At 46.0% G+C, this 7,879-nt stretch overlaps 1 protein-coding gene across 1 annotated transcript in view; it reads left to right on the top strand.

Moving 5' to 3' along the window:
* Window positions 1–3,959: 3,959 nt before the first annotated feature.
* The window catches only part of VGLL4 (vestigial like family member 4), a 90,669-nt gene continuing 86,749 nt past the window's right edge, over window positions 3,960–7,879 (top strand). The window contains exon 1 of the mRNA XM_082768618.1: window positions 3,960–4,240. The gene's annotated coding sequence lies outside the window, so the exon portion shown is untranslated. The remainder of the gene's footprint in view (window positions 4,241–7,879) is intronic.

Below are 7,879 nucleotides of genomic sequence, written 5' to 3'. Positions count from 1 at the left end.
CATGTGCCCCCTGCTGCTAGTCTTAAAAGCTGAAATCACTTGAAAATAGAGTAGCAAAACAGGTCTGAGCCTCGTTCCACATTGAGTGTCCCTATCTACTTGACACTGATGTTGATCACAATAGTAGGGCATATTGCTGCTGTGGTCCATGTGTAGGGAGATGCTTGCCCAAGGCATTTTTGACCAACTGTTATTATAGTGGAAATATTTTCTTAGTTGGTCATGGAACAGATGTCAGGCTTAATCGCAATAATAATTACAAGATTATTGGCAGAGTAAGGTCTGCAGAACTAGGACATCAAATCTCCCTATTGACTGCAACTAGGCTTGATGCAATTCCTTTTTTCCCCACTCTGGCTTCAGCTTCTTTCCATACTTGATCTCAAAATAAAATAATAATAATAAACAAGACTTAAGGTACTTAACAATGTAACTGCTCAAAGAAAGTTCTCAAAATACACCTAGAAATTAGCTAGCAGGTTGTGTTGCTCATGAAATATGGGTGTCTCTTCTGTGAAATGGAGCTGATTCTACATGTTCGGTGGGCTTAGGGCCTGTGAGATGTTGTATAAGTTCCGTGTTACAAATCCTTGGTTGGTAGGTTCCTGCTGTGGAGGACACTTAGGAGACACTGCCATGCTGGAATGTGCAGTCATAGCTTTGGAGTCAGTTCTGTATTTGTGGCTGCTGGTTCTTCCCAGCCTGCAGCTGTACCATACCTCAGCTGGCAGCTTGCAGTGCTTGGTCGCTGTCCTGGCTCCATCAGGCAGTGGTAAGTCTTCCATTGATTATGGAGTGGAGAAAGAGTACTGGGTATCATTTCACTAGAACTTTACATGCTTTCCTTCCATAGTTATCACTTTTCGGTGATTAATATACATGTGGAACAGGTGTTTCTTCAACTGGAGCCCATTTGAGGATTTGAGTCACGCCTTACAATCTACCTGGCTGCCTAAATTTGGAGTGAAGTCTCTTTGTTTTAGTTCAGGTGCAAACCCGCAGCTATCTCGGTCAGTTTTGGTTTCAGCAAAGTATGTTTTTTTGTTGGCATCTGAGTCAGCAAAGAGCCTTTGATAGCATTCACTTGTAAAGTATGTGCAAAATGAAAAACAAATTGTAACACCCAAGCAAGCCAAAATATGGTTCATCAAACGAGATTGTTTTTGATTTACTAATCTGTGAATTTGCCTTTTAAACAGCTTGGCTAAGCATTAGCATGTGTTGTGTTTAGCAGCTTCAACAAGTTTTTTTTTTTTTTTTTTTTTTTTTTTTTATGGCTTGATCACTGTTAAGGTTCTTTTTTTGTGTGTGATTTCCAGCATTTGACAACTTGCTTTTTTTTTTTTTTTTTTCTCTCAACAAATGCTGATGCTTACCTTCAGTGTGGAACCCATCTGTACTAGCAGTGCTTGTATGGAAGTGCATAGGGTCATCTTTCCCGGAAAGTTCAGACTTTGTAGAGGTTTAGTAGTTATCCATCCCATTCCAAAACTTTTGCTAGGAGCTGTAATAGCATTTCCAAAGGATCAAAAGCTGTTTTCACCTCTACTTTTTAATGCTACTCCTCATCCCAGGAGCCCTGTCTCTTTAAACAAAGAAACCCTGCCTACCTCTTTCCCTCCAGCAGTTGTAAACAGAAGCAGCAAACTTTTTTCTTGAAGATACATATTAAAAAGGTTTGTAATTAGTCTACAGCAATTCACCCTCGTGATGCTTAATGTCTATTTCAGATCTTTTCTCAGTGCTTGTGGTTTTGTTTTCCCTACTTCAAAGTGTTTTTCTTGTTTAGTGTTTTCTCTAATAATTTTCACATTGCTATCTTGAGTACCATTTTTCCAGAAATTAGATCATCAAACTCCTGTTCTTCCTGGTAAAGAAAATATTTTCCAGTCCATTAACAAAATACCAACTTTTTGTAAAAATAAATAAATAAATAAAAACACTATAAATGTTTCCCTATATTGTTATAGATACTGTAGATTAAGAGTTTAAGAAATGTATAAAATAATGTTTATGATGATGTTGTTAGGCATTTTGCCTTTCACTTTTTTAGCAACTGAAGCCATTCTGTTACATACACTATGTGTGTTGAGTCTGAGTCTGGATTTCATTTAGCATTTGGAATGCATTTCTGGCTGCCTTTGGATGGCCCTGAGATTGCATGACCTGTCCTTGCAAGGATATGAAAATACTTCAATATCAGTTATTCTTGCATGATTTTGATAAATTTTAAAATTAGAATTGGAGAGCACAGACCTGTCATGAACTCTGAATCCTTCAGGGAATTGAGACACAGGGTGTGGGGATTCACCTCGGCCTGTTCCCCTCCATGCAGCCTCCCCACATCACTTGGCTGGCCTTCTGCTTTGGCTGCCTCGCTGTGTAAATGTGGGAGCTGTGCTCCCTCCACTCCAGACATAAATCCCAGTTTCAGGATCTAAAATAAACCTTGGTGTGCCTTAGTACTTTTTTCCTTCAGTGAGGAAGTACAGCTGTGCTGCCATTTATATATTTATGCATGTATTAGCACAAGTGTTTGTCGTGCTGAGAGATGGGAGGAGGAGCTGAGTAAGATAGCAGTAAGAGCATTATATTGAGGCATTTTGTATTTCTGCTCTCCTGTGTTCTTCTCAGGACCCACCACAAATCTGCAGCCGGAACTCATCCTGTGGTGGGCTCAGGCCAATTTGTCCTTGCCTTTCCCTTTGCCATGGGCTGTAAGAACCACGTGAAGAAACCTCAGTTCCTTCTGGCATTGTGCAGGTGAAAATCTAGCATTAATGGACCTAATTCTTTGGAGGATGGCTGATGTTAGCAACGGGCAACACAGCAGGAGCATGGTGCTTTTCTGTACCTCCTCCCTTCCTGCAACTCGTACAAGCTAAAAGGCCTGCTGCAGAAAGCAGCACTGCCAGCTTCTTCAGAGCACCTTGGTGTAATCTGGAGGTACTGCAGTGCCTTGCTCCCGCAAAAACTACGGTTGGGTCAGAAGGCAGGTGGTCTGGGTTTCACCTGTAGCCTGCATGGCCCTGGTAGAATATCTTCTGGGGACTTTCTTATCTCGTAGTTGTTGTTTTATCATGCAAGATCTTAATTAGTGTGAAAAGCTTATGCTTGCTTTGATCCTGTACAAGTCTGTTTGCTTAATTTCATGCAATGAACTGAAAACAGGCAAAAATATTTACTGTGCTGTGCTTCTGAACTGCTTGAGTCTTGAAAATTTGGAATTAGGAATGAACAGCGCTGCAGGTCGTGGGGAAGGGCAGAGGCTGGGTGGTACCCCAGCACGGGGGCTGAGAGTGGTGCTGCACCCTGCCTCGCGCAGTAACCCAGCCTCGAGGGCCTGTGGTGCTCTGGCTGGACCTCTCTGGATGTTAAATCTTCACAGCGACCTCCTTCATCCTCAGTCCTACTTGTAGGGTTACCGTAGGAGCTGAAGACCTGGCTTTCCATTGTGTTTTATTTATCTATGTGTCTATTAGACCACGATATAGATATATATATATATGTATATATATATCCTACAATGCTGTATAATCCTCTTCTTAAGAGCAAATCGGTTTTAAGAGAAGCTTTCTGTTCTCCCTCAGTTTCAGACAGGCTCGGTGAAGGCACGGCAGCGCGGAGCCGCCTTCCCCGGCCCTGCTCCGGGGCCCGGCCCCGCTGCCCCCGCGCTGCCCAGCGCCGCCTGCGGGAGCTGCGAGCCCGGGCTGGGCAGGGAGGGGAAGGGAAGGGAGAGGAGGGCGCCGCTGCCCCGTCCCGTCCCGTCCCGTCCCGCCGCGGTCCCTCCTCCTCCTCCTCTTCCTCCCCCGCGGCGGGGGCGCTGCGGGCGGGGCCCTCTCAGCGCGGCTCCCGCTTCCTCCGCGCCGCGCTCAGCCTACCTGCGGGCCGTGACGTCAGCGCCTCATTACCCTAATTATGCTGAGCTCATAGCCCGCCGCGGCCAATGGGGCGGCCCCGCCGTCCCCACCTGCTCGGAGCCGGATTCCATCATTCCTGGGATTCCTCCCCGGGCCCGTGCAGCGAGCGGCGCCGGGGCCAGCGGCGCCGGGGCTCGCCGCGCCCGCTCCGCTCCGCTCCCGGCCCCGCCGCCCCGGCCCCGGCCCCGGCCCCGGGCGGGCAGTGAAGGCGCCGCCCGCAGCTCCCCCGGCCCGGCCCGGCCGCTGCAGCGAGCCGCTCGCCCCGCAGCCACGCTGTCGCCGCCGCCGCTCGCCGCAGCCGCCCGGCCGGGAGCACGCTGGTGAGTGAGGGGAGGGGGCGAGCGGGGCCGGGGCGCTGCGGGGCGGGGAGGGGAGGAGAAGCCCTGGCCCGCTCCTTGCCGCGGGGCTTTCCCCGGGGCACGGCCGGGGCCCCCCCCCGGGCCCTGCGCGCCGCGGCCGTTGGCGGAGCCGCCCCAGCCCCGGCCGCCGCCGCGGGGCTTTTGAGGAGCGGCCGGGCGGGGAGGAGGCGAGGCGAGGCGAGGCGAGGAGCCCTGCAGCCACCGGGCTGCCCCGGGGGCCGGGCCCGGGCCCGGCGGGGAGCTCGTTTGGGAGGGGTCCCGTGGTGCAAATCTTTCGCGAACGAGCCCCGAGGGGGCTGTTAAAGCTTTGGATCCTGCATCGAGCGTGCTCCGCTTGTACATACGTGCACGGGTTAGTCTGTAGCAGAGCAATTTCAGCCTCTGCAGTCAAGCTGGGTTTGCGTTGCCCAGATGTAATCAGAAGTAATTAAGTTTCTGAGTCAAGCTGACAGCACGTGACAGCAGTGCACCTCTTTCCTGCAAGTGCAGTGAGTGGGAACCTAACAACTGTTGGTACTGACAGAGGAGCCGTGGAGCCGGCTCGCTTTCCTTTCACTCTGTTGCTCCGCAGGGTTATTGGGAATAAGAAACGATGGGAATTTTTTAATTAAACCAAAGACAAGCAACTGGTCTAGAGCTGCAGGGCTCCTCCTGGAGTGTAACTTTTCTGATTAGACTTTCTTAGAGTTTAGGCAGTTGTTTAAGGAACGTTCCTCGCAGGGGAAGCGGCTGCAGGTAGGGAGTAGCATTCTCTTTGCAGATGGTGATATTGAGAACCCGTACATCTAGAACGGTGTAAAATCTGGCAGTAATCTTCCCTTCCTACCTTCATACATAATATTTTTAGGGCTTTTCTACAGAATTCTTGTTCTTTGTGTTTTTCCCATCTGCCTACTTGTAAGAAATACTTACACATATTTCTGATGTGGACCATGCTTTGCTTAATCCCTTACGTTTCTGCGTCTTCCGGTTGATACAGCAGTTACAATCATGCCTTAAAAAAACTGCCTAAAGTCATACAGAAAAGACAGATCTGGTCTGTTAGACTCCTGGTAGAACTTGGCAGTGTCTGTGCTGTACATTTGCGTTGTTGTTTTTGTTTGTTTGTTTGCTTTATTTTGTTTTGTTTTTGAAGCAAACCTCTGGGCTGAAACCCTTGCTGCAGAACCACCAGTACCCCCACTGTGCTGTGGGGAATGGGGCTGGGTGTACTGTGCATGATGCTGTGCTGCTAGCCCTCCTTACCTCTGCTCGGGAAGGACTCGGTACCGTGACTGCTGCCACCTCGCTTTTACACCCACCTTCGAGTAGGAATTAGGCCAGCTCTGCAAGTGGTGGCACCCAGAACTGGTACTGAAAGGTGTGGATCTGACAGTCTAGTGGTATAAAACGCGGCTGGTAGCTAAGACATGGTAGAAAATAGTTGGTATAGACCTTCTGGGTGTGTTAACTGAAGAAGCATATTTTAAAGCAACAGGAAATTCTTGTTTAAATATATTTAACTTCAGTAACTAACACAATTTAGAGACACTGAGAAGGCTGATTTGTTCTCAGCTACATTTTCTATTGTAAAAGGTAGCTTCTCTTCAGGTCCTTTTATTATATTTAGATGTTGCATACTGTTTTTGCATCAGAAATTATTACATGATGGATTGAATGATCGTTTCGAAGCAAGACATGGTCAGGTTAGACTTCTCCACCTTTAAATTCTTACCTTTGTTAGATTTTTCCTCAAGCACTGTTGCTAAGAGCTTTCTTTTTAGAATGTTTCCTTGTTAAAGAGGATTTATGCAACAGAAAACAAAAACACATGGTTAAATGCCAAAGTTTTGCTTTAAGCTTTATTTTTGTATGTGATAAATCAAATCATTAAGTTGTTTCTGTTTGGAGGTTTGCCTGTTCAAACACACTTTCACATATAAAACAAGTATGGTAAGAAAACACCGTACGGAGGAAAGACTTTAAAAAAAAAAAAAAAAAAAGTAGTATTTTGATGATTCCATTGGCCAAGGAGCCTGAACTCACTATGAAAGCCTGTCTGTCATAAATGCAGGAAGGTGATCAGTGCTACGTGGTTATCACAATCTAAATTGAACACTTAACAGTTAATGTTTCATACGGGTATCTATCTCAGCACAGGATTTATGTATCCTGTGGATTTTAAACATGTTGCAGCTTTTGAGGGCATACATTGAATACAGTGTGCTTATCCTTTTTCTCATTTCAGCACTAATATGCTTTGCTCTCTCCTGTATGAAAAACACTCCCGATTTGGTTTGCATCAGATTTTTACTTTATATTCCCTTCCTCTGCAGCCTTACTAATTGTTCTGGTAGGCTGTGTCTGGATTCCCTCTTCACTTTTGCTTTGTTCCATTGAAATGAACTGAAACACCTCTGACTGTGGGGTATGACATCTGACTAGTACATACTTTGCCTGCATCTTCCTAGAAGTCAGGTGCTTTTGACTATCTGTCAGTGCTCTTCAGTTAATCTTGTTTTCCCTATGCTTCTGTTTATCTATGCTTACTTCACTTTCGTCCTCACTCTTGATAGTTTCTTGAGTCTCCTGTCATTCTTGTCTCATATTTTTGTTGTTACAATGGGCTTGGCTTATTCATTTCTCTCCCTCCAACGTTATCCCTGTAATTTTACCAGACATACGAATTCAAATGCCAGACTTTTCTCCGCATTGCTGAAAGGTTCAGTCTTTTTCTCTCCTTGGCATCGTGTAGATGTCTATCAGTAGTTCACACTCAGTAAGTTCAAAGGAGACCCCGTAGTAGTGTCTTCTTTCAGACGTTTCTCATTAGCTTGTTTGCAATAGCCGTTGGCTGGGCTGCTGTTCTGTGTGTCAGTCAGACCTGTGATCCAGCTGTCCTTATGACGGTGACCTTTCTTTAAATCTTCATGTCCAAACTACGCCTAAATCCTCCTGAATTTTTCATCTGCCCAGCATGTCTTTGTTCTCATCAATGTATCCCTTTTTTCTGTTATCTGCCTCATTACTTTGGTCCTAGTTAAGATTCCTTCTAGACAAAAGCCATCGTAGTTCCATGCCGATTACTGCTGCAAATATTACCTTGTGTATTTCTCTGTTCTATTCCTTCGTTATTCCCTTTTCCTTTAATCAAATATGAAATTAATCTCTTATTTGAACTCTCTCCTGGCGTACCCCACTGTGAATAATAATTTACGTGGGATTGAATGAATGTCTCGTTGTCCAGTCTGCAGTTAGTCTTTGGTGTCAGTTTCTCTGCTGCCTGTTTACTTAAGCTTCAAATAAGCAAGTTTAGGACTTTCCCTGCGAGCTTTCCCTGATGCTCAGAAGGTGCTCTATAAATTCATGAAAACACTTAACGGTTCGTTTGCAAAAGCTCTAATTTCTCTGTTGCTATGGTCTTCAAAAATGTTAACTGTGAGGTATTTGCTAAGCTGAGAGTACTCCACACGTGCATGGCATTTGCAGAAGTTTGAAGAGAAGGGGGAAAATGCGATGTTTCATTAAACTGAAGGGTGTTATGTTCTTGAAGTGCAGATGCTGCATAAAAACCTGCTAGGGGATCAGTGTCATTGAGATGTTTAGTAATTCGTTTGTGGT

This window comes from Aythya marila, assembly GCF_965140915.1.
Source record: "Aythya marila genome assembly, chromosome: 10".
NCBI classification, from domain to species: Eukaryota; Metazoa; Chordata; class Aves; order Anseriformes; family Anatidae; genus Aythya; species Aythya marila.
This window is presented reverse-complemented; position numbering and strand designations above follow the sequence as displayed.